We start from the raw sequence: 5502 nt of genomic DNA, 5'->3' as shown, positions 1-5502 counted from the left end.
CAACTGTCCGATAAGGACAACAGCCCGATAGGGACAATTTCCCGATAGGGACAATTGCCTCATAGAGACAATTGCCCGAAAGAGACAACTGCCCAATAGAGACAATTGCCCGATAGAGACAATTGCCCGATAGAGACAATTGCCCGATAGACACAATTGCCTCATAGAGACAATTGCCCAATAGAGACAATTGCCCGATAGATATCTGCCCGGCAGGCAATTTCTCTACCTGTCATTCATTTCACTTTATCTGTCATTTGGGCGAATCTTCCTGTGCTCAAAAGTTGTATTTTTCCTCAGTTTGCTGAAGTAAAGAACGACCAGGTGTCGAAAGTCCCTGGCTTTTGCGCCAACAGACAATGTTGTAACAGCATTTGAGCAATTACAAGAAAATTGATGCCATGAAGCAGATCCAAGCATTGATTGCTTTGAAGATGCTAATATCGGTAGAATACGACGGCTCAACAGAAGCAACACATTCCATCCTATTTGTATGTGGGACATGTACGAGCGCGGATGCAATGATTGTGTAGGCGCAATGGCCCAGTGGTTAGGGCAGCGGACTCGCGGTCATAGGATCGCGGTTTCGATTCCCAGACCGGGCGTTGTGAGTGTTTATTGAGCGAAAACACCTAAAGCTCCACGAGACTCCGGCAGGGGATGGTGGCGAACCCTGCTGTACTCTTTCACCACAACTTTCTCTCACTCTTACTTCCTGTTTCTGTTGTACCTGTAATTCAAAGGGTCAGCCTTGTCACACTCTGTGTCACGCTGAATCTCCCCGAGAACTACGTTAAGTGTACACGTGTCTGTGGAGTGCTCAGCCACTTGCACGTTAATTTCACGAGCAGGCTGTTCCGTTGATCGGATCAACTGGAACCCTCGACGTCGTAAGCGACGGAGTGCCAACAACAACAATGCTGGCATTGCTTAAATAAATGGAGTCGCATGAAACGATCGTACTGCAGTAACCTTGAATATCCTTGTTGCTTATTTTGATTTTTGATCACCTTATTTTTTCGAATTGTTTCGATAATACCATACTAAATTCTGGTGCCTAAACTTAAGTACCATATTCATTTTGAATCTATATTTATATATGTGTGTGTGTGTATGTGTGTGTGTGTGTGTGTGTGTGTGTGTGTACATATACATATACATTCTTCTATACATTTACTTGTAGGGATAAGCGATGGTGGGGGTACAAACACAGACACACACACCCACACATACAAATATATACATGTGTGTGTGTGTGTGTTCAATCCAAGGAAAAACCAGTTTCTTTGAAATGGATGGAAAACATCCAATTTTCACGGGTTCTTCAGTTAAATACCGCAATTTTGGAGGGAAGAAAAAAATCCGAACGCGGAATAGTATTATGGCAATAAATAAATATGAAAGGAAATGGAGAGATACAATTAACATATTACAAATTTAGGATCTTTTTTAAAACGGGGGCCACATTTTTCATTAACGAAACACTTTGAAACTTGGAACACTGGTAGAATGTGTCATATAAAACATCTTTTTCTCTTAGTCTTCTTAAAAAAAAAAGAAATCCATAAGTTATTCCATGTGAAAGTTGTCGTATTTCTGTAATTTCAACCAATCACTGACGTCCATTCAGCCGATATACATTAAGTGCCGACTACATAAACAAACGATTCTAAAACAATTAACCCTAACCCTAACCCTAACCCTAACCCTACGGTTAGGGTTAGGGTTAAAGCAAATTTAAAATGAAAAAAGCAAATAAAACGAAGGTATGGAGATTAAATACGCTTTACACCGCTTAATCAGCCAAAGGAGTAAATATAAACAACTGAATACTTGTCAGTGATTGGTTGAAATTATCGAAATAAGACAATTTTTACATGAAATAAATTCGAATACAAAAATATTTTTCTGTTCTATAACACAAAATAGATAAGTATACGAAGTTTGAAAGTCTTTCCGTACCAAAAACACTACGTAAAACATTGATGAAAAATGTGGCCCCCGTTTTAAAATAGATCCCAAATTTATTAACATTATCATATAATATAATTATACTATAAAAAAAGAAGATATAATATAATATTTTAAAAAATAATTAAAACAAATATATGTCCTACGATTTCTTTTGATTCATATCCTCTGGTGAATTTATTAAAAATTTACAATTAGGTATATGAACCTCGTCAGAGCCATATTTGTCTAAAAAAAAATAGACAAACTTTTCTAACAATCATAAAATTGTAGAATATATTTGTATTAATTATTTGCTGTGGAGGCGCAATGGCTCAGTGGTTAGAGCAGCGGACTCGTGGTCATAGGATCGCGGCTTCGATTCCCAGACCGGGTGTTGTGAGTGTTTATTGAGCGAAAACACCTAAAGGCTCCACGAGGCTCGGCAGGGGATGGTGGCGAACCCTGCTGTACTCCTTCACCACAACTTTCTCTTACTCTTTCTTCTTGTTTCTGTTGTGCCTGTATTTTCAAAGGGTCAGCCTTGTCACACTGTGTCACGCTGAATATCCCCGAGAACTACGTTAAAGGTACACTTACGCGTTAATTTCACGAGCAGGCTGTTCCGTTGATCGGATCAACTGGAACCCTCGACGTCGTAAGCGACGGTGTGCCTACAACGAAATATTGTGTTACATTATATTATTTCTTTTTTATAGAATAATTATATTTTATTATAATGTTAATAAATTTATAAAGTGTCAAATCTATATTTTACTGAATTCATCGATCTAAAACAGGTAAACAAACATACGAACGATCACACACACACACACACACACACACACACACACACACATATGTATAAGTATGTACATGCAAAGGTGAATGTATAAATATGAATGCGTATGTATGAGTGTGTGTCTATATACATATATATAGCGAGAGAGAGGAAGTGAAACATATGTCTATGGACGTATATGTAGGGGCAGGAGTGGCTGTGGAGTAAGTAGCTTGCTTACGAACCACATAGTTCCGGGTTCAGTCCCACTGCGTGGCAACTTGGGCAAGTGTCTTCTACTATAGCCTTGGGCCGACCAAAGCCTTGTGAGTGGATTTGGTAGACGGAAACTGAAAGAAGCCCGTTGTGTGGTAAGTAACTTGCTTACCAACCACATGGTTCCGGGTTGAGGCCCACAGCGTGGCACCTTGGGCAAGTGTCTTCTACTATAGCCTCGGGCCGACCAAACCCTTGTGAGTGGATTTGGTAGATGGAAACTGAAAGAAGCCTGTCCTATATATGTATATATATATGTATGTGTGTGTATATGTTTGTGTGTCTGTGTTTGTCCCTCCAACATCGCTTGACAACCGATGCTGGTGTGTTTACGTCCCCCCGTAACCTAGCGGTTCGGCAAAAAAGACCGAGAGAACCAGTACTAAGCTTACAAAGAATAAGTCCTGGGGTCGATTTGTTCGAATAAAGGCGGTGCTCCAGCATGGCCGCAGTCAAATGACTGAAACAAGTAAAAGAGAGTAAAAGAGACTCTGTGTGTGTGTGTGTGTGTGTGTGTGAATATTTGCATACTGGATTTGTTAGAGGGAAGAGATGAATGAAAACGCAATGCGCATGTCAAAATAAAGCGGAAGTGAAGAATGAAGACAGAACACGAATGTCTAACAAGTGATGTTGTGGTCGGCATGCCACGTCTCACAACAACAATCACACAGTGTTGTTGTAATGTTCTTGTTCGGACGGAGTTAATTACCCTGCTACGGAGTTTTCTCCCTTGATAGAATAAGCGGTTTCTGCATAAATATATACACATATTCACGTACTTCTACACAAGAATACATGGACACGTACGTACGTGCAGACATAGATACATGCATACACACACATACATACATACATACATACATACATACATACATACATGCACACATACATACATACACACATACATACATACACACACATACATCCATCCATCCATCCATCCATCCATACATACATACATACATAGGTATGTACCGTGATAGAAGTTAGTTGTCCTGCAGATATAAATATCTCTCTGAAAATCAAAGCGAAAGAGGATATATATGGACAACTGTTCCGAAACCTCCAGCTTCTATATCCAGACTATGAATTCATATTCATGCCAATAATAATTGTTGGAGCTCAAGGTTTTGTTAGTAAATGCTTGAAGGAGAATCTGCATAAATTTGGATTTTCAGAAAGAGAAATAGACCGGCTAATTCGTACATTACAAGAAATACGAGTAGATATAACTGTAGGTCGTTAACAACCATAGAAATATGTTGTATGTGTGTTACAATATGTGTGTTACAATATGTGTGTTACAATATGTGTGTTACAATATGTGTGTTACAATATGTGTGTGACGTGTGTGTGCGTGTCGTTGTTTGTGTCACTGTAAATTTGTATGTCGAGGCGCAATGGCCCAGTGGTTAGGGCAGCGGACTCGCGGTCAAAGGATCGCGCGGTTTCGATTCCCAGACCGGGCGTTGTGAGTGTTTATTGAGCGAAAACACCTAAAAGCTCCACGAGGCTCCGGCAGGGGATGGTGGCGAACCCTGCTGTACTCTTTCACCACAACTTTCTCTCTCACTCTTTCTTCCTGTTTCTGTTGTGCCTGTAATTCAAAGGGTCAGCCTTGTCACACTGTGTCACGCTGAATATCCCTGAGAACTACGTGAAGGGTACCCGTGTCTGTGGAGTGCTCAGCCACTTGCACGTTAATTTCACGAGCAGGCTGTTCCGTTGATCGGATCAACTGGGACCCTCGTCGTCGTAAGCGACGGAGTGCCAACAACAAATTTGTGTGTGTGTGTGTGTGTGTGTGTGTGTGTGTGTGTGTGTGTGAAAGAAAGAGAAAACTGAAAAAAAAAGATAATGCGAAAATTTATCAAGGGAAATAACTTCCTTATCCAGAGTTATTTCCCTTGGATTGGTAGTAAGTCTTATTTCCATTTTTATGGTTGCGTCGTTTTTGTTCTTTCGTTCAGCCATTGGACAGACGGTTACTCTGCGATGTATTTGAGTTAAAGCCTAGTTTAGCTCTGATGCATCCGACAATGGGTTAACTGGCCGAAATATCAAAGTCACTGACAACAACACTCTTGTTTCAGAATATATATATATACGTGTATGTATGATTGTGTGTGTGTGTGTGAGTGTGTGTGTGTGTGTAACTATAAATAAGGCGGTGAGCTGGCAGAAACGTTAGCACGTCGGGCGAAATGCTTAGCGGTATTACGTTCTGAGTTCGAATTCCGCCGAGGTCGACTTTGCCTTTCATCCTTTCGAGGTCGATAAATTAAGCACCAGTTACGTACTGGGATCGATGTAATCGACTTAATCCCTCTTTGTCTGTCCTTGTTTGTCCCCTCTATGTTTAGCCCCCTGTGGGCAATAAAGAAATAAGAAACGTTAGCCACGCCGGGCGAAATGCTTAGCGATATTTCGTCTGTCTTTACGTTCTGAGATAAAATTCCAGCGCAGTCAACTTTGCCTTTCATCATTTCGTG

This window comes from Octopus bimaculoides, chromosome 29 (assembly GCF_046866305.1).
Source record: "Octopus bimaculoides isolate indiv1 chromosome 29, ASM4686630v1, whole genome shotgun sequence".
NCBI classification, from domain to species: Eukaryota; Metazoa; Mollusca; class Cephalopoda; order Octopoda; family Octopodidae; genus Octopus; species Octopus bimaculoides.
The sequence above is the reverse complement of the archived record's forward strand: the minus strand, read 5'-3'. Positions refer to the sequence as shown.